Consider the following 22586-nt stretch of genomic DNA (forward strand, 5'->3'; position numbering starts at 1 on the left):
TTTTTTTTTTTTTTTTTGAATGATCTGCTTTCTTTGTGCACAGTGTCCTTGATGCCATCTATAACTCTTCTGGTCTTTGATCTCTACTATGTAATGCATCACACCTATCCTTGAGGTGATATCTGTCAGTGAGAGATATTCAAGGTTGTACTGTGCGGCCTATGCTTCTGTTTTCATTTTATTCAGCTTCAATTTATACTTTCACATGAGGAATTGAGGGCTTATTCTACTGTTGCCCCTTAGCCTTGTCTTAAATGACTATATTGAGCTTCTTTACTACCTCTTTCTAAAAATGTAGTTTATTTGATTCTTGTGTATTTTCTGTCAAGGTTCAAACATAGCCACCATTTGTGCTTTTAAAAAAGATATTTGTAATAAATTAGTCATTAAAAATTAGCCATTAAAAATTCTTTCATGTGATTTCCAACATTATTTCTACTGGTAAGACCATTTTTTCTAAGTACAACTTCTATGTTTCCAACTTTTGCATACCAATCATTTCATGTTAGTGTACCTTGATCATGTTTGAGCAATTTTAGACTGTGTACATTGGTAGAAAGCATCTGTTTCTTCATCTTTGACTTTACTAACTGGTGTATAAATTTGACGAAAGCTATATTCACAGATCTTTCTGATATTCATATGGATGTTATTGTATCACCGAAAGAATAAACCATATAGGATGTTAGCTGACAGGACATTATCCTCTCTCTGAAAGAATAAATTTATTCAGAAAAGATCTGCAAATGTTACTTTTTTTTTTTTTTGCTATGTATGTGACATCATTCCTATTCATTTAGTCATTTCCAAAATAAAAAAAAGCATGTGATTGACCAATTAATACTGCTGATTTTCGGGTGTCCTCGATGGAATGAGATGAATTGACACAGGGGCTGTAAATACTGAGCTTGAACATTACAGAAATGATGAAGGTGACTCAAGACAGGAAAAGTCCCCACCAACTGAAGAAGACACAGATGAGAGAACCCAGACAAGTCCCCACCCAACCACGAGGACCCCAGGCAAGTCCCTGCAAACCTTCCCTTGAGGAAACAGGGAGGTCTTCTTGCTCACATAGTTTCTACTGAGAAATTCATCTTATTTGCTCTCCTTTATAGGATGTTGTTGGAAAACACGCCCAAAGTCTATAAGATAAAGTTTCACCCTCTTCACTTCTAAAGAGCATTCTGGCTGTAGTTCAACTGAGACAGATTTGTTTACTCTTCCAGCAGTTCATATATTCAATATTGTTCACCAAGACAGCAATACAAATGCATCAATTCTCCTTCAGTCTTCCTTATCCATCACACAGTTTTCATGTGTATATGAGGCAATTGAAAATACCCTGATTTGGCTCAGACTCATATTAGTCACATCTAAGTGATAACTTTTTTTTAAATACTTTATAGGAGACTTGCAGCAGATTTGTGCAATGCAATTTGATTGTTTTCATGGTTATTGATTTTACATCCAAATAAAGTCCTTGACACCTTCCATCTTTTTTCAATCATTTATCATGATGTGGCTTAGGAATTCAGGTGAAGGTATTTGTTTTCTTTAGGTTGAAATATAATCCATACTGCAGGTTATCATCTTTATTATCAGTAAGTGCTTCGAATCCTTTTCACTTTCAACAAACAAGGCACTATAAGTATTTTCTGGTGAATCAGTGGTTAAAGCATCTAGCTGTCGCAGTGGGAACCCACCAACCTCTCTGAGAGAGAAAAATGTGACATCCTGCTTCTGTAAAGACTTACAGATTTAGAATCCTTTGGGAAAGCTCTATTTCATCTTGAGGCTCTCTGTCAGAGAATCACTGAGTGAGAATTTTACTTAAGGGGTTTGGTTGTATTTGGTACAGGTCCTACAGCAATTTTTTAGTTGATTCCGACCCTACATATTTCAGAGTAAGATTGTGCCCCATCAGTTTTCCAATGGCTGCAATCTTACGGAAAGACACCGGCAAGCCTTGCTTCTGAAGCTCTGCTAGTTTCCAAACGCCATCCTTCTAACCAACAGCCAAGGAGAACCATTGCAGTTGCACAAACTATTAAGCACAAACTACTAAACAAAAGTTTGGCAGTTCAAAACCACGTGGGAAATCTCAAGAGAACGTTCTGATGCTGTGTTTCTGAAAAGCTACAACCATGAAAACAATGCCAAGCTTAGTTCTACTCAGACACTTATGTGGTTTCCTTGAGCTAGAATCAACCCAACATCAACCATTTTAGGTACTGTGATTTGTTTTGTTTTGTTTTGTTTTGTTGGTTACAGGCACTGTGGTATTGTTAATGTCCTAACTCCTGAATTTATAAATATGTGAACTTACATGAAATCAAACCACAAAAATAATGTCCATTGTTTTGATTTCAACTCATAGTGATCCGTTATTATTGCTGTTGTGTACTGTGGAGTCAAAACTGACCCATAGGTGACCCGTTAGCAGGGTTTCAGAAACAGTAAATCACATGGGAGGAGGTTTCCCATATTAGTTCAGCCGAACAGCCGTTGGATTTAAGCCACATGCTTCTATGGCCACTGCACACCTACGCTTCATAGCATTTCCAAGACTGTGAATCTTCAAAGAAGGCGATTACCACGTTTTTCTTCTGTGGAGAAGTTAGTGGGTTCGAACCAGCAACTTTTCTTTTAGCAGTGGAGGACTTAAACTACTAGGCCACCCAGACTCCTTGTGCTCTTACAGCCCACTGCCAGAGAGCTGACTCATAGCAAGTCTATGATGCTGTTTTTGTGTACCTTCAAGATAAATCAACCTATAGCTGACCTTGCAGTAAGTTTTCAAAGGCAGTAATAACACATAAGGAGCTTGTCCACCTTTCTCCTGCAGAGCATCTGGTGGATTTGAACTTCGTATCTTTGCATTGCCAAGGCAATTCCTTACCACTAAGCCACCGGAGTGAGGAAAACTGCCCCATAGGGTTACCGAGGTTCTAGATCTTTATAGCAGCTGATTGTCTAATCTTTTTCCAACGGAGTGTCTGGTGTGTTTGAACTAGAAACCTTTACGTTATTAGGCCAGTGCTTAATATACTACAATACCAAGGCTCAAAAGGAAATTAAAGTAGGAGATGAAATTAAGAAGTTTGACCAGCTGACTGTAAAATAGAAAGATTAGCTGAGAAGATTTAAATAGGCCCAATGCAATCACAAGTATCTTTCTAAGAACTTGACTGAATATAAAACAAGCGAGCGAACAAAAAAAACCCACAAAACAAGGCAAAAAAACAAAACAAAACTGAACTGGGAGGGAATGGAGGGAAGGGGTAAAATGTGCAACAATGAATGAATGAATAAAAATCTAATTTTTCTGTAAACTTGTATTTAAAATCACAATTAAAATTAAAAAAATTCTTTTTAAAAAAATAAAAAGAACTCAAAACACACCACTGTGGAATTGGCTCTGACTCATAGCAAGTCTCAATCAGATTGCCAAGGCTATAAACACAACAGTAGGAGACTGAGGCCACCTGTGGATTTGAACTGCTGGAGATGCAAAGCCTTTAGATTAGCTGTGCAACTACTTACAGACTACTACTTCACAGAGCTTCTTGAAGGATGCAGAAAAAGGCAGTCCAGGAGATCTAACAATAAAAGCAGAAACAAGATACTGTGTTGCTGGTTTGAAAGATGGAGTATGGTGTCACAAGTCAAGGAATGTGGGTTTCCTCTATAAGATGGAAAAAGCAAGGAAGCAGATTTTGGATTTGGCTAGAAACATCCATTAGAGAACTGGTGGCCTGGTGGGTAAGGAACTGTGATGCCAGTTCAAAGGCAGGTAGTTTGAGTCCACCAGCTGCTGTGTGTGAGAAACATGGGCAATCTCCTCCCGTATGATTTACAGCCTCTGAAAATCTTGTGCAGGGTCAACTACGAGTCAGTTCCAACTCAATGGCAATGAGTTGGAGTTTTTAAAACAGGCTTAGAAAATAATTCAGTCCAGAAGACAACTTGACTTTAGTCCTGGAAGTTCACATTGGACTTCTAAACTGCAGGAGTGTAAAATAATAAATCTGTGCTGTTATACGTCACTGCTTATGGTAGTTGGCTATGGCAGCAAAAGAAAAATACAGAAGTAAAATATTTAGAATAGTGCCTGGTACATTGTAAGCATTCTATAAAATTGTTATAATATGTTTAGTGATGTTTTCTGTCACATTTTCCAGTAAAAGATAAATAAGCATGTATTAGCTATAAAAAACAAGGAGGAAATGTACTGTTTTTTAAAAAAAAAAAACCAAACACAACTCGCTTTATCATTTTTACAACCAACTAATCTATGAAAACAAAGAAGTTAAATGCCAGAGAATAAAATTAATTTAAATATTAAACAAAATAAAAGAAGAAATAAAAAAATCAACAACTCCTCCTTAAAGTGTTTTGTGAATTTTTGAAGGTACTTTCTTTCATTCCTAAGGAAATACTGACAAGTGACTGAGGCTGCAACATATGAAGTCTCATTTTGACTGTGTGATTTATAGGCTGAGGATCCATCTAGAATCCAGATGTAGGTCAGCAATCTCAGGCATGACGTCCAGTGAGTTCCTTTACAGACAAGCATCATAAAAACTTGGAATTTCACTCCTAGTAAAAGCCTCTAGGAATTTGTGAATTTCATTCTCATTCCAACAGAAAAGTGAGAAATCAAATTGTAGCAAGTCAACCAAGTGCACCCCTCCCTTCATTCTTGGCTCCACTAGGTCCCCAGGGAACTCAAAAATTCCAGTTCCATCCAAACACTCAGCAAGCGTCTCCCTTATACATGTCCAGACCTTGTGTTAAGTAGCATTGAACTTAAATACAGACAGTATCTAATCTGTAACAAGTAAAAGAAAAAAAAATACAGCCACATTATTAAAAACTGAAAGTTACTCTTCTTGTTCAACTTTTTATTTTAAATTATTTATTGAATGTCCTTTGGAATATATCTGGATATCTTGAATATTTTCAGATAAACTACAGGGTTCCTCAAATTATCAGTAGGGGGAAAAGTAGGATATTTTATGTCTTTTTACTTTGGCAATACTTTCACATATCTCATCATTTAGATGTTTAGCAAACATAACAGAATGTTTATAATACCATAAGAACTGTACCACAAGATTTTTGATAGGATACAAATTTCAAACCATAATCTATCCAAACCTATTGCTGTCAAATCAATCACAACTCATAGCAACTCTAGGACAAAGGACAACTGCTCCGTATGCTTCTGAAAGGAAGCGGACTGCAGCTTCCAGGGCAAGCGGAAGCTAACACCTGCAACTCCTCTGCTTCTGCTGTGGATATTGGCCATGCTGACCAGGCTCAGGATACTCACTGACCTCAACTTATCCAGCACCATGTGTTTCTCCAGAGATTGATCCCTTCCTGCTGACATACCAGAAGTATGTGAAATCAAGCCTCCTCATTCTTTCTTCTAAGGGGCATTGAGGGCACACTTATTTTAAGACAGTTTTGGGGTTTTTTTCTTCCATCAGTTCATAAAGTATTTAATCTTCTTTGGACTCCCTTAGTTATTGTTCCACTTCCACATACATATAAATCACTGCTGTGGCATCAGCACTGATTAATTGCTGAGGAAATGGTTATTATTATTGTTCGGTGTCGTCTAGTTGTAGACAACTCATAGCGACCCTAAGAACAAAAGGCCTGAGCACTGTTCATAGAGTTTCAGGAGGCAAGCCCTTTTGGAGGTGGATGCCATTCCTGCTTCCAGGCTTGTTTTAGTTGGGAAGCTCGAGAAAATACTGTCCACCATGGGTAACCATTACCAAGTTTGGCACATCAGTGTCACAGTGGTCAGCATCACAGCAACCATGAGTTCTCTCTGTACAGCAACGCACAGACCAGTGCTATACCACCTAGAAGAATGTTAGACAGGAAAACAATTTGAACCAGGCCTGAGGGCTGCAGATTAAAATCACCCACCTTAGGCTTGGTAGCATAACTTTCTGTCCACTAGGCCAACCTAGCTCTCTCTATGTTGTCACCGTTATTGTTAGGTGTCATCAAGTCGTAGACAACTCATAGCGACCCTAAGAACAAAAGGCCTGAACACTGTTCATAGAGTTTCCGGATGCAAGCCATTTTGGAAGTGGATGCCACTCCTGCTTCCAGGCTTGTTTTAGTCGGAAAGCTGTAGCAAACACTGTCCACCATGGGTAACCATTGGTAGAGGAGAAGATGCAGATCTCTCCCTCCCCCACCCAAAACACAAGACGGAAGAACAGGGCATCTTAAGGGGAAATAGAGTGTAACAGAATGACTCAGCACAGTGTGCTAAAAGAGAGAGGGGTGTACAAAGAAGTGGTAAGGAAAGAACTGGAAGTGGATAGCCCAACTAGTCAGGGAAAGAATTAAAGACTTGTCTTCCAGGGCAATGAAAAGCCATTGAAGGTTTCAAATTGGGAAGTAACATAATCTTTAAATTAATAGTTCATTGAGATTACAAAACATTAAAACTGAAAAGAAATCTCTCTCTCTCTCTCTCTCTCTCTCTCTATATATATATATATATATATATATATATATATATATATAAAAGTTAATAACAGAATTTTATACCTAGAAGGATCTCCATTGTCAGACCAGTGATTTTGAAACTGCTTCCCACTCTATATTCTCCAATTCCAATTGTCTTGTTGGAAAGATCATGCAGAAGAGTAGAAGCCCTTTGGTATAAGAGATACAAAGGAGGAGAGAGAAAAACAAAATCCCCAACAACTCCCAGCTCTTATAGGTATCACAAGGTGGCAAGGTACTCAGTGGTGCAATGGGTTCAAAACTACCATTTGATTCACAGATAAAAGAGGCAACTCCTTTCATCAAAATATACAAGAACAAAAAAAAATATACAAGAACAAGAGATACATAACAATTTTAAATGGAAAGAGGAACTGTGGTGTGGGAGAAGGAAGAGGAATCACTAGGAGAGCAGAGATTAGTAGGGAGACGGGGGAGTGAATGAATAGAACAGGTGCAATAGGGATTCAGGGAGATGAAGACTAACAGATAAACAGTAATTAATGTTATAAAGCATAATATATAGAAATGATTGCTAATAATGTACATGAATAAAACAATGTATATGAATGGGATGATTGTAGAAAAGTGATTTTTTTTTTAATTATAAGAGAAAAACGTATAGCCTCAGAAAACTTTTGAGGCCATCATTCTGTCCTGTGGCATCTCTATCAGCCCAAATAGACTCAAACAGTTGAGACATGAGTGCAGCCATCTTGGATTCTCCAGCCCCAATCAATCTTCCCACCCAGTATCACTTGCTCTTCAAAGTGCCTATCTTTGAAAAAATAATAGTCGATGGTGGTTGTTTCCAGCTAGTAAGTGTTGGGGTAGAGTGTACAACAGTAATTATTTGTGCACCAAGTTTGCTGATTCTCTTAATCTTCTTTTTCTCTGTAACGTCAAAGTTTAAGGAAGGAGCATAAAAGAAGACCCCAACAGCTTATACTATCACAACTCAACTCAATGACTTCAAATCACATAGTTGACCTTCCAGTAGGTTTTTCTGAAGCTTTAACTTGCATGGAAGGAGACTGTTCATCTTTATCTTGTGGAGCCCAAACAGCCAGATGGATTAGAACAAATAGAGAGATGCCATCTTCGTGTTAGGCAGTGGCCACTAGAACTCCCCCAGAACATCACAGTTAAGCAATAAAACCAAACCTGGTTGCCATGGAGTTGATTCTGATTCATAGCAACCCTATAGGACAGAGTAGAACTATCCATACGGTTTCCAAAGATAAACTAAATCAATGCATTTGAATTGTGGAGCTAGGGAAGAACACTGAATAAACCATGGACTGTGCTCCCCACTCTCCACCCTCCTCCTAAATAATTCCTTTAGTAGCTGCTTGAGAAGAAGTGCTGTCAAAGTGTTCTTCAGAAACAAAGATGGTGAGACTTAGTCCCACATAGTTAGGGCATATTGTTAGGAGGGGACAAACCTTAGAGAAAGAAATGCTTGCAAAAGTAGATGGCCAACAAAAGCAAGGAAGACCCTCAATGACAAGCCTTAGCGCAATGACATAGTGATGGGAACAACAGACTTAAGCACTGTGGGGGTTGCAAGGATAGTACAGAATCAGGCAAATCTTTCTTCTATTGTCCATAGGGCTGCTGTGAGTTGGAACCACCTTAATATCACTTAAGGCCTTTCCTCAAAAAGCTGAACATAGAAATTCCATATGACCCAGCCATTCCATTGTTTGAAATATACTCCAAGAAAGTGAGAACTGAAGCTCAAATGGAAACATGTACACCAGTGTGCATAGCAGTTTTATTCACCACCACATGAACATGAAAACAGTCCAGATGTCCAACCACAAATGAATGGATTGAGAAGTTATGGTACATTCACCATCACATGAACATGGAAACAACCCGGATGTCCAACCACAAATGAATGGATTGAGAAGTTATGGTACATTCATACAATAGAATACTATGCAGCACATAGGAGCAATGATTTTGTAAATTACTAACTACTTAACTTGGGAGGGCCTGGAGAGCATTCTGCTGAGTGAATTGATTCAGTCCTACAAAGACAAATACTGTATAAAACCATAATTGTAGAATGAGTTTGAGGATGCAGGAGAGGAGAGTAGTGGAAATAAGAGGGGTAAGGATGAGGGTGTAGGGTGTTAATCATAAGGTTGCACAATTCGATGGGTGGGTGGGGTGAAGGAAATTGGAAGGATATTTTATGAAAAACAATGTATTCAAAATTTATAAATAAATTCGTATACTTAAAAAAACAAAACACAACACCAACATTATTTAACAACCCAATACAACAACAAGCTTGGTGAAAGCAGAGTGCTGCTCGTAGGTTAGAACTGCCAACCTTTCAGTTAGCAGTGAGATGTGTTAGTCACTATACCACTAGAGCTCCTACACTTAGAATCTATCTAGCGATGCAAAAAAGAAAACATTTTCAATGTCCCTGTCACACAGCAGACACTGTGCTCAAGTAACAGAGCCAAAGCCTGGGTTCTTATTTCCTAACTCAAAATTGTGTGTTTTCTCCTTAAGTAGATTGCACAACTGATTTTGTGACTCTGGTGTTTATCCCCAAAATCTCCCCCAACTCCTGTATTTTACAAACCCAGAGGAGATGGTTATCATGTTATCTTGGTCAAAGGAGGGACGTCATGCCTCTTATCCTGAGTAGGCTTTTAGAACTGACCTAGATAAAATCAAATGGTCTTTATGTGGATTCCCACATTCCTTTGGATTCACAGGGCCAAGCACGTGCCCAGAAGGCAATGTGCTCAGCCCAGTACAATGGACTTCTGAATCTTCCTTAATTAAAAGGGGATTTAGGGAATTTATTTTTATCAAGATCCTCAGATGATTCAAAGAATATATTTTGAGAAAAGTGATCATGTTACCAACAGTAATAAGAGATATTAGTAAGTGTTCCATAAATATTTAGAGAATGACAAGGAATTTAAATGATACAGGAAAGAAAATGTCCCTGTTCTTAAAAAATGAAAGCTACAATTAATGGAATAGCTTGAGCTACTGCTTACCTATTTTGTTCCAGTGCCTGAAAAAAAAATGTCAAGAGGGGATGAGGGTCAATGAGGTTCCAAAAAAGAGAACAAAATATGCACATCATTCTAACTTTGAGCTACAATGCTTCAAAAAAGAAAATCCAAAACCTCAAAAATCCATTACTGTCTCACTGTTGTTGACGTTGTTTTGTACCATCAAATTAGAACTGAACCATAGCTGACCCTTCAGCAGGTTTTCAAAGGCAGTAATCTCATGGGAGATTACCCATCCTTCTCCCATGAAGAAGTTGTTGGAGTCGAACCACACACCTTGAGACTGCAGTGCAGATTCTTACCACTAGGCCACCAGAGTTACTTTACCAATTTAAATTTCATCATTTACCAGTTGCCACTGAGGTGATTCCAAATTCACAGTGACCCCACATGTTTCAGAAAAGAATTATGCTTCGTAAGAGTTTTCAATGGCAAGACTGTCAGAATAATTAGGAATTTCTTCCAAGGAATCTCTGGGTAGACTTGAACTTGAAACCTTTCAACTAATTCACGTACATAAATATTTGCACATTGTTCTCTCTGATGATGGCCAGAGAATGCCTTCTTATTTCTTTATCTGATCAACTAGTACACGATTTGGCATATAGCTCTCTTTAATAAATATTTGTTGAATGTTTAATGGTCAAATGAATGAAATGGCAAATGGAACTTGGTCTCTCTGTTGCTGAAAAGAAAAAAAAAAAAGACAAACCAAAATGACTACTAATAAGTCAATTCTGACACATGGTGACAATCCACTATATTGTTAAGGCTGTAAATCTTGACTAGAGAAGACTGCAGCATCTATCTCCCACCAAACAGCTGATTGATTTGAACAATTGCCTTTCATTTAGCAGGCAGCATACAAGACAGTATCCCATATATACAACAAATAGTTGTCAAGTGCCTTCAAGGTGAGTATGACTCATAGTGAGCCTATGAACAAAAGATCTGAAACCTATTCTATAACTATCATCATTTCTCTAATGTTCATAGAGTTTCCAAAGGCATGCTGTTTAGGAAGCGGATGCCAATCCTGCTTCCAAGCCTGTCTTAATCTGGGAGCTCCACCAAACACTGTCCACCATAGGTAACCATTATGGCATTTAACACACCAGTGGCACAGTGTTCAGTATCACAGAAATTCCAAGTTATCTCAGTACAGCAAACTGACAGACCAGTGATGTATCAATTATAAGAATGTTCTTCCCAACTACAACACCAGTGGCCCTCAGGTCCAACTGACTTTTAAATACAAGGGCCCAGCATTTGATGTTTGCTGCTCTGTTAAATTTTGTTATTCTGTCTGGGGTGAGATGATATCTCATAGTTGTTTTGATTTGCATCTCTCTTAGAGCTAGGGATTTTGAAAATTTTTTAATGTGTGTGTGCTTGCCATCTGAATGTCTTCTTTGGTGAAGTGTCTGTTCATATCCTGTGCTCATTTTTCAATTGGGTTATTTACCTTTATCTTCTTGTGGTGCTCAAGTATTTTATAAATTCTAGCTATAAGTCCCTTATCTATCATGTCATTACCAAATATTTTTCCCAGTCTGTGGCTTCCCTTTTTACCCTGTTGGAGAAGTTTTCAGATGTGCATAGGGATTTGATTCTTAGCAAAATTCAATAGAGCAGCAAACATCAAATGCTGGTGAGGTTGCAGAGAAAATGGAACTCTTATTCACTGTTGGTGAGAGTGTAAAATGGTGCAACCACTATGGAAGGCTGTATGGCACCTTCTCAAAAAGTTGCAAAGAAAAATACCATTTGACCCAGCAATTCCACTACTGGGAATATACCCTAAAGAAACCATAACCACCACCCAAGCAGATATATGCACACCCATGTTTACTGTGACTCTGTTCACAATAGCAAGGAGTCGGAAATAACCTAAGTGCCCATCAACAAACAAATGGATAGATAAGCTCTGGTATATTCACACAATGGAATACTATGCTGCATTGAAAAATAAAAAAACTCATGAAATAGTATACAAAATGGATGACCCTGAAGGACACTGTGCTGTGTGAAATATCTCAGTCACAAAAGGACAAATATTGCATAGTGCCACTGTTGTAATATGGGACTGGAATCTGGGTTGGGGGAAAACTGAGAAAGAAAGAATAAATAATGCATACTGCATTGAAACAGATGAGGGAAAGAACTGTTTAAAAGGGATATTAGGTATTGTTACAATGACAAGAGTACAGAATGAAGGCTGCATAGTGGAGTGGAGGGGTGGAGGGATTGTATACTAATGAAAGAATTTTACTTTTCAAAGACAAGAGCGAACTGGGGGGAGTGGTAGGCAGGGAGAAAAATACAACAAGGAATGAATGGAAATCCAAAGTCTCTGTAAATGTTCATTAAAATGAATAATAATTTAAAAACTTTCAAAGGCCCACCCACCAGATCCTGACTGACTTAAACAAGAGGCTTCCAGCCCACAGCTGATTGTTAGCTAAATCCATTAAAGCCAGGTGACCAATCTGTTCACACACAATTGTGAATGAAATAAAAACCAACCTAAGAGTTTAAACCCAACTTTCAACTAGACAAGAGAACCTACCCTTCAAAATCCAACTACTTCACTCATGAGCCTCCAAACTGGACAACAATAAAGTGAAAGAGAATTCACAAGGCTTATAACTAGAGTGGTTGCTGTTTAGACCTACACTCTCAAGATAGAAAAGCATTAAGCCTAGAGTGGTAGTGAAGAGACAGAATGTCTTGTGCAGATATAAAAGAATGAATTTATTTCATCTTGTTTTAGTCCAGAAGAAAAAAATTAGGATGATAACCCTTTGCTGCCCAGATCATTCCAACCCATAGCAACTTTACAGGACAGAGCAGGACCATCCCGTAGTGTTTCCAAGGACGATTAACTTTTTCAGAAGCAGACTTCAACTGCCGAATATTTGTTCCACACCAATTGATTCACTGTTGCACTATAGGGGTGCATTCTGTGTTTGTTGTTGTTGTTGTTAGGTGCTGTTAGTGGAGTACTACTCATAGTCATACCCTGTAAACAGCATATCTGAACCTGGTCCTATCCTGTGCCATCCTCATCATTTCTGACATACTTGCACCCTTTGCTATGGTGACTGGACCAATCCATCTCATTGAGGATCTCCCTCTCTTTCTCTGACCCTCCACCTTTCCAAGCAGGAAGGATATATATATCCCTTCCCAATGAATAGCCTCTTCTTGAAACATACTCATGAGCTCTGGTGGCCTACTGGTAAGAAGCTGCACAGCAATGTCAAAGGCACACAGTTTGAACCCACCAGCTGTCCTGTGGGAGAAAGAAGGACAGTTCCCTCCCTTGCAATTAACTGCCTCTGAAAAGCCATCAGAGGGTCAGCTATAGGTGGATTCCAAATCAAAAGTACACAGTAACAGCAACATGCCCAGCCTTGGTACCAGCAGTCAAGAAATCCGGACACGTATTGCATTGGTCAAGTCGGCTCGCAGGAACCTCTCCAAATTACTGAGGAGCAATGATGTCAGTTAGAAGACTAAGGAGATTCCTGATTCAGGTCATGGTCTTTTCAGTCACTTGTTATGCATTTGAAAGCTGGAAAATTAATAAGAATGACAGAAGAATTGATGCTTTGATCTGTGGTGCTGGAGACGAGTCCTGAATATCCCGTGAACTGCCAGAAAAACAAATAAATGTGCCTTGGAGATTATGCAGCCAGGGTACTCATTAGAGGCAAGGACAGAAATTTCGTCTGTGTGCTTATTAGGAAGTCCCCAAAATCACTCTATCTATGCCCATGGGTTAGATTCCTACTTGTCCTACGGCATTTATTAATTGCTCAGAGGTGCTACTTTATAGTGTTTCTCCTCTGCTTTCCTTTTATCTTTCTTTTGAAAGGACTTTGTACAGCATAGAGGTTTTGTCCTTCTAATGTTGTTGTCATGGTTAGCTGTCATCCAAATCAGCTCCAAACTCATGGTGACACCACGCATAATGAAGCAAAACCTTGTCTAAACCTGCACTGTCTCCATGATCCATTTCACATCAGACATTGGCCCACTGTAAACCAGACGGTTTACCTTGGTTGATAGAAATCAATTACCAGGACTTTCTTCCTAGTCTTACTCCAGAAACTATTGAAATTTGTTTAGCACCATGACCATGTGATAGATAAGTGGTGGCTGCACACAAGGTGCATGGGCAGGAATCAAACTGTACTTTCAGTGTAGAAGGCTAGAACTTTCCCAATGAGCCACCACTGTACCATTTTCTCAATAAGTTCATCTAACTTCCTTTTCAGTCTGAAATGGAAAATTTCCCAGTTTCTCTCTACAGACTTTGGCCAGCAAAATTTTACTGTTGCACTGGATCGTTTAATTCCTCCATGTTTTTAAAACATGCCAGATTAAAATTGAAGGAGGAGATTTTACATCTCATCTCCAGGGAAGTTTTCTCATTAACATTTTTTAGTAAGTAATGATGAGTTTTTTCCTTATTATAGCAGATGGGGGTGATGTTTTAGAGTTCTTGAAATCAGTGAGGCATACCCTCACAACAGCCATTTCCATAGCACTGAAATGCTTTAAAAGTTTTGAAAAGATTTTGCTAAACATGTTGAATTGTCAATAGAATATTCAAAGTATGCCCAGTGTATAGCACATAGTAGGAGCTCATGGAATGTTTGTTTAATAACTGAATGAATGAATCAAAGCATATTCCTTTTTTTAAATTTTCTATTATCTTATTAATTACTAATATAGTCTCCATGTGAGTACAACAAATTTGTCCCTCTTCTTTGTAAAAACTTTTTTTTTTCTTGTTATATGCCAACAAGTCAGATCCAACTAGCACAGCAAGAGATTGCCCCTCCTACTGCAGCAGGGCATCTGATGGATTCAAACCTCACACCTTGTGTGCTTAACAGCTTCTTGTCACTCGGCTACCAGAGCTCCCTTGTAGTAACTGTAATGAGAAATAACTATTCTGTGGTTTGTTCACTTTTAGAAGGACAAAAATGAATAGCAATTGATGTTTTTTGGGGTAGGCAAAGAGTCTGTGGCCATGCTGTCCAGCCTCATGAAGGCTGTCTGCGCACCGAGGCCCACAGGCACCCGGCGTGCATCATTCCTGCTGCCAAGATGCCCAAGGCGGTAAAGGAGGAGCTCTTGAGGAGATCAACAAGGCTGTCAGCTAAACCGCCAGCAGCCCAAAAGGGCAGCAGAAAAAGAGAAGTCTTCTGACAAAAAAGTGCCGACTAAAGGAAAGAAAAGATGTACCTGCAGAAACTAAAAGTGAAGCGAGTCCAGCCTCTGATGAAGCAGGACAGAAGGAAGCCAACTCTGGTTAATATTTGTGGACCCTGTCATATCAGTGGTCTCTTCTTGTACAATCTAGAGGAATCTTTTTATCAACTATTTTGTAAATGTGAAGCTTTTAGTTGTTGTAGAAACATTTTTTAAGAAGAAGGAAATTCCACTTCATCCTATTTTTAAGTGTAAATGCTTTTTTAAAGAGGTGAGATCATTTGCTGGTTGTTTATTTTTTTTAAAAAAACAGAAAATGTGGGAGGTTAAAATCATGGGGGGCTTCGGTGGTCTTGGGTGTCAGTGTAACATTCCATGGGGGACTGAATTATTTTTTATATACCAGTGCAGCTTCTTACTAGGCCACCAGAACTCCCTAATGGAAAACATACTTAATGGCAATTTGGAGTCATAAACATGAATTTATGACTCAAACATTTTCAATTAAGTCTATTTTCCATGTGTTTAGATACATACATGAGAACATTGTTTAGTGAAATTCTTCTTAAAAACAACAATTATTCCCTCCTCATGGCTTTCTCCCTGTCATAACTGTGTGGATTTTGTAACATGTAATCCAGCTTTCCTAATAACTTTGCTATGCACTCTGAACGCTTAACAATTTGACTGCCTTGCAAATGTGTTAATAAATTGTGAATTAGTGGGACAACAATTGAGTATGTCAGTCCTTGTTTTCCTCCTAATGAAAATTTCTCTCCAAATTTAAAGCTGGATAGTCACTGGAATTTAGAAAGGAATTGTAATGACATTCCCTTTTAGATTTTTGGTACATGGCTTAAGAACTGAGAGAAGGTTGTTCATGTCTCTGCACTGACCCTTGAAACAACCAATATAACAATATAATACTAATCACAGGGGTAAGGTCCTGCAACAATTAACGTCTCTGGACTGTTGTGCTGGTGAAGAGTTTTAAACATGCCATGAACTGCCACAATAACAAACAGCCAGCGTCCTTCTCAGAGCTAAGGATGGTGAGACTTCCTCTAGCAAATATATTTCGGTTTGGCATACTGTCAGAAAGGGGCCATGCGTGGAAAAGACATCATGTCTGGAAAAATGGAGGGGAGCAGAAGAGAAGAAGACCTTCAACAAGGTGGACTAACAGTGAATACAGAAATATCCCTAAGCATAATAAATATTATGAGGATGGTGCAGAACTGGGCAAGATTTCAATCTGTTATTCAGAGGGTGACCATGAGTAGGACTCAATCCTACAGCACTTAACCATATTTCACATTTTAAGCTGTGTAATTCACTGGTTTTCTAGTTTATTTGCCAGTGTGTAGCCATCTCTATGTACCTCATGTTAGAACACTTTACCAGCACCATATCGAAACCACAGATACTTTAGTAGTCAAGTTCTATTTCTATACCTTCTCAGCATTAGTGAGTAGCTATGGTGGCCTCCTAATAAACTATGCTGTCAAACCAAAGGCACGTGGTTCTAATCTACCAGCTGTTCGATGGGAGAAGGATGGGCAATCTCCTCCCATGTGATTTACTGCCTCTGAATACATTCTGGAGGGTCAGCTATCTGTCTGTTCTGACTCAATGGCATACGATAACAATAATATGCGCCTGAAGCTTTTATACTTCCATAAAATATTCGTCATATATTTAACACACATATATGCTAAATGTATAAAAGGGTAAATACAGAATTACTTGTGTGTAAAAATAGTGTGACTAGTGTTAGGTTGACCTTGTCTGACCTCTACCAAGTCCATAAAGTGGAATAATCCTGTTCACCACACAAAATCGGTTCATGTAAGGTCAGAAATGTTCCTTGTATTCCCCTGCACCTACTTTACACTCTCTAATACCAACTGTCCCTCCCAAGGCTATTGCTGCCCTGCTTTGGAGTCCACTATCCTTTGCAACAGCAACATAGAACTCCTGTACTCTCAGTTATAGAGTACACGAGGGGAGTCCATAGATTAAAATTCAAGTTGGAAACAGGACAGAGTTCCTCAGTCAGGAAAGGTTTTCAATGTCTTTCAGCTTCCTAGTTTTAAGCCAGTGTAACAAAGGTCTCTTGGTCCTATCTGTGTGGTGTTCCCCACCACCACCACCACCACCTGTCCTCCAGCAAGCTTGCACGAAGACTCCCTTGCTTTATGGCTTTTTCTCTGTGGCATAGCAGTCCTTGGTCATCTCTGTTTGGTGTTGGTCCCTGGTGCTGTTATGCTCTAGTGTCTTGATTTTGGTCTTTTTTCATCTGATACAAGAATCTCTGGCTCTGAAGGACACATGCACTGCATTCTGTTTCTTCTTTCTTGCTGATTGAAACATTTCTCTCTTCTGTCTCTAAATCTGCTTCATTTAAGCTCAAGAGGAAGATAAGACTAGCCAATAACATTAGTAGTGAAACAACCTGTTTGTACACTTTCACCCCAAAGGTGCTATTTACGTCACCCACGTCATTACCACAGCCACACCTAGTCATATGACGCAATGTGCTAGGAAAGCCACTTCAACAATCGACCCAATGTACACTCATACCCATACATGGATTGTTATTACTGCTTTTTCAGGATTGTGTATATTATAGGATTTAATATATTTGCCCCTTATTCTTGTATACCTCTTTGTGTCTTCTTTTACTTTATTTTGTTCTGCTTGCACACATATTATACATTTCCATTTCCTTCATCTGAATTAACACTTGTCTGCCATCCAGTTGTTTACTTATGTTTTATAGACTATGAAAAGATATGACTGTGTGAGTCATAATAACTCACAGATAACATTGCCAAAAATGGGAATTCCAGAATATATAATTGTTCTGTATGTAGACCAAGGAGCAGTTGTTCAAACAAAACAAGGATGTCAGTTTAAAGATTGAGCTTTACCTGACTCAAGACATGGTGTTTTCAATTGCTTCCTATGCATGTGAGCATTAACAATGAAGAAAGAAGAACGAAGAAGAATTAATGCCTTTGGATTATAGTGCTGGCAAAAAATATTGACTATATATAGCAAAAGAATAAACAGCTATGTTTATTCAGAGCGCTCTTTAGAGACAAAAATGGTGAAACTTCTCCTTTCTTACTTCGGATACATTATCAGGATGGTCCAATCCCTAGAAAAGGACATCATGCTTGCAAAAGTGAAGGCTCAGCAAAAGAGAGAAATAGCACGGATTGACACAGTTCCTGCAACAGTGGGATTAACCGCAGCAGAGGTTGTGAAGTTGTGAGGAGTCAAGTGGGTTCTTGTTCTAACTACAAGTTTAGGCGACTCCAAGTCACCTAAAAATGACAATACCATCTAGTTAAAGATGTTTTCCCACTCACCCCTCACAGCCCTGTCAGCCACCAAAGAATGTTTCTTTATGTGTATATATTCGTCCTTTTTTGATTTACTTACTTGACTCAGCATAATCTCTTCCAGATTCATTCATGCACACACCATGATCTCAGAGAGATAATTCTCAAAAGAACATAATGCAAAGCATATCTTTTGACAGAGATGTGTAATTCCTTATGAAATTTCAACAAACATGCTGACCAGTCATCAAACAACTTTTAAATTGAATATAGATAAAACAAACTGTTGAAACCACAGTCCCTGGATTTCCCACTTGATATTTTAAGCTCTTGTTCTTTTCTCTGTTATCTTTCAAGGACAAGTTCTCAAAACACTTAAATAAGAATGCAGGTCATCATGTTTTAGTAGATCTGTGGTCACTTTGTGAACTCTCCACTCTCACACCCCAGTTGGGTCCCATGTAACTGGACTTTCCTTCTCTCCAGCTCCTATTTGGTATAATACTCCCTGTTCCAGCATGTTTGGTGATGTACCGCAGACACCCCAGAACAATGTCTATATGTTCAGCCATCTCTATATGCACCATTGAATTACACTGATTACATTCTTTGAGTTGTGCAACCATTCTCTCCTTCCTTTTCTGAGCTGTTCCTCTATCACTATGATTGATTCAAAGTAACACAGAAAATGGGTATTCTGGTTCAACAGATTTCTTTTATATAGTAGTGTAATTCCCACCAAGAGAACAGGCATGACTGTACAAATAAGGAAGGAGGTCTCTTGGTGAAGCATGTTTGTTATATAGTGTTGCTAACAAAAAGTTCAGCAGTTTTAATCCACTAGTTATTTTGTGGGGTGAAGATTAACAATCTCCTTTTACAATGATTTACGGTCTCAGAAAACTTGATAGATGTCACTATGAGTCAGAATTGACTCTAAATCAGTGGTTTTAAAAAAATGGTACATGACACCTTCTTGGGAACAGGACCATGCAAACAAGGTAGGTGGAACCCTGACAAGGGGATGAGTCAATTTTGCCATCTTCCTAAGCTTAAATTAGACCATCCTGTTGGTTGTTGTTGGAGGACAAGGGAAAATTCCTACCACCAAGAGCATGTGGAAGCAGGTAATGCCCTTTAGGTATGGAGGTCCCTCAACGAGGACCTCCTATCTCTAGAAGATACAGTTTAACACTAGAGATGGCATGAGATGGCAAGAAGCGTCAGTAACAGAAAGGCAGCAGCAAAACCAGAAAAACAACACAAAATGGCCTAGCAAACTTCGTGGCTGGTCCATGAAGCAAGGAAGCTATGGTGAATAAGTCAACTCAAGGAGTACGAGAATGAAGAATCTTCAGGCTTGCTGAAGGAGCGAGGTGCCTTGAGCACCGCGGGATCACAGAGCTTTAGAATGCTTGTAGAAGTAAGACAGAAGGCAGGCTAAAGGACCAAGAGGTAAAGGGCCAGAGAGAGGCTGGCCACTGGGCACAACTGAGAGGAGGTTGTCCTGATTGAAGAACTGTATTCTGAAAGCTTCCCAACCCTAAATTGTAAACCTGTTGCTTCCCAAATAAAGCTTCTAATTTTGGGTATGGTCTATGAACTCTGTGTGGTGTCTGCAACAAATAAAGCCAGTAAAGGAGTAGAGGGTATCATGAGGAAAATAATTTGTGGCAGAATTTATGAAAGCTTTGGAGAAAGGAGACATATGTGACCTCTACCTCAGAGGAATTGGGTTTGTGTTGCTCTGTATAATGATTCTCCTCACTTATAAAGTTAGAGATGATAACATGCCTCCACCACACCCTATCTACAGGGACAACCATCTAAATCTGTTTAACACCAATGAAATAGACATAGACAATCAAGGCAGCAGACTATGTGATGCTACATACTTGACAGCCCACCTCGGTTGTGTGTGGCGACAAGAGGTTGACTGTTGAAGACCCAGATGCTACTCATCTACAGAAGTTCACTTTACACCTGACTGGCCTAAGTAGAAGTAAAATTTCCATAAAATTGGTTTTCAGAGCATTATAAAGTTAACACATTTGTTATAATAAAGATAATTAATTTTAAAATACATAAAATGAAAAGTATTTTATTTATATTGATATGATATGATATGATATGATATGATATATTATATGTATGATATTTCAGTATTTCCTCTTCTGCTGCTGTTAGTTGCTGTTGGTTGACTGAAACTAATGGCAGCCCCAAGTCAAACAAAACAGAATTCGAGCTCATTTTGCCCTGAGAAGGTTGATGAATCGAAGGTGTTAATGCCTCCCTAGTGTACCTGGTTACTTTCTAGACCTTTCTATTATTTGGTGGAAAACTTATACCTAGGAGCTGGTTTTTGGTTTATTTTATCATTTTCCTCCCCCATCAAAAACAGCTACGTGTATCTTTGCACAATTCTTTGTAGACTATATTCTTGAAATGGGATTGCTGGGGCACAAAGGGTAAGCGTGTTTTTAATTGTGATTACCATTGCCAACCATCTCTATAAAACGACTGTGCCAAGTTTATACTCTCAGAAGTTCTTTGACTTGGCAAAGCTTCCTTTAAATGAGGATGAGAAAGACGAAGAATGAAAAGTACGACACTCGGAGGCCTAGAAACAATGACAAAGTGACTTTACCATTTTGCTCCTGGTTGGGCCTGCTGAGCCTCATGCTCACTAGAAGGGAACTGAGAGAAGGAGCTGCTGATCAATAAACACCTCTCAGCAAGTCAGGGCTTGAGAAGCTAATTTCTCAGTAATGGATACCTCTGGAAAAACAATACAAAATAGAAGGCTTGAAAGCAGAACATCTTCTAATCTACCTATCTGGGTTGGTTCCAGGATCTCTGAACCTCGCTCCAGGACATGAGAGACTTTTTGGGCAGGCTTTCTTTCAAAAGCAACAAGTACAGAATGTTTGAGTGGTGGTAATTGAATTTTAACACCCCTCAGAATTCCCAGAAGAAAGAAGATCCAGCGTAATAGATGATTGAGTCATTCAAGCAAAAGGGGGTTAAGGGAGCTAACGTCAATAAATTGGCTCTTTCTAGCTATATTAATAAAAATCTCATGGATCATCTTAACCTTTTGCTTGTCAAGCTCTGAAACAATCCATTACTATTCCTCTCCTTGGATTTTCTAAGAGTAGAACAAAAAAGATATCTGATACCAAGATAAAATCCCCTAAGTAACATCACCTGCTGCCAAGAAACTTTCTTCTTGAAAAGTAGGAATAAAATTAAATTTTTTAAGGAAAAACAAATGCCAGAAGCAAGAAGTGACTGCTATTTTCTCAAAGGGATGGTTTCCAATATGTAGAAAACTAGCAAGTCCACTTGCTGGTTTTGCCTTCTCTTAGTATCACAGTTGGTCAGATACATGCTTCTTTAGAGAACCATACTGTCTCTCTGTCCTTCAAGTTGTCAGAACCAGAATGAAAAATTCACCTCTAATAGTCTTGCTGTTGTTGTCATGTACCTTCGAGTCACTTGTGACTCACAGCGACCCTATGTACCACATAAACGCTTTTCTATCCTGTGCCAAACTTATTGTCTGTCTCTTGACACACTCACCCCCATTACCCCAGTCACTGAATCAACTCATCTCTTCGAGGGTCTTCCTCTCTTATGCTGCCCCTCCACCCTCCCAAGTATGACGTCCCACTCCAAGGACTGGACCCTCAATGAAACATGTCTAAAGTAGGTGAGACGAGGCTTCAGAATCCTTGCCTCCAAGGAACAGCCTGGTTTCACCCTTTCTAGGATAAACCTATTTGATTTCTTAACAGTCCATTGTATATTTGATACTCTTCTCCAGCACCACAGCTCAAAGGCATCAATTCTCCTTCTATCATTCCTAGTTATTTTCCGCTTTCTGATGCAAAGCAAGTAATTGCAAAGACTACAGTCTAGATAAGGTAAACCTCAGTCTCCAGACTGACATCGTTGCTCTTCAGTACTTTGGATGGGTCTCTGACAGTAGACTTGCCCAGTGCAATTGAGTGTTGACTGTGGAGCCAAGCAAAACTAAAGCCATTAACAATTTCAATCTCTTCACCATCTATCATGATGCTGCCAATGAATCCAGTGGTGAAAATGTTTGTTTTCTTGATGCTGAGACTCAATCCATAATGAAGGCTGCAGTCTTTGATCTTCTACAGCAAGCACTTTAAGTCCTCCTTAGTTTCAGCAAGTAGGGTTCTGTCATGTGCATAACACAGGTTTTTGATGAGTCTTTCTCCAATCCTGATGCCACAACTGTCCTCATACAGCCAAGCTTCCCAGATAATCCATTCTGCATGTAGATTACAAAGGCATGGAAATGGGATATACACCATTTCCGATTTTGAACCATGCAGTGTTTCCCTGGTCTGTTCTGGTCCAAGTATAGGTTTTGCATAAGCATGAT

This window comes from Elephantulus edwardii, unplaced genomic scaffold (genome assembly GCF_000299155.1).
Source record: "Elephantulus edwardii isolate Elephantulus edwardi_28Jun2011 unplaced genomic scaffold, EleEdw1.0 scaffold00093, whole genome shotgun sequence".
Lineage (NCBI taxonomy): Eukaryota > Metazoa > Chordata > Mammalia > Macroscelidea > Macroscelididae > Elephantulus > Elephantulus edwardii.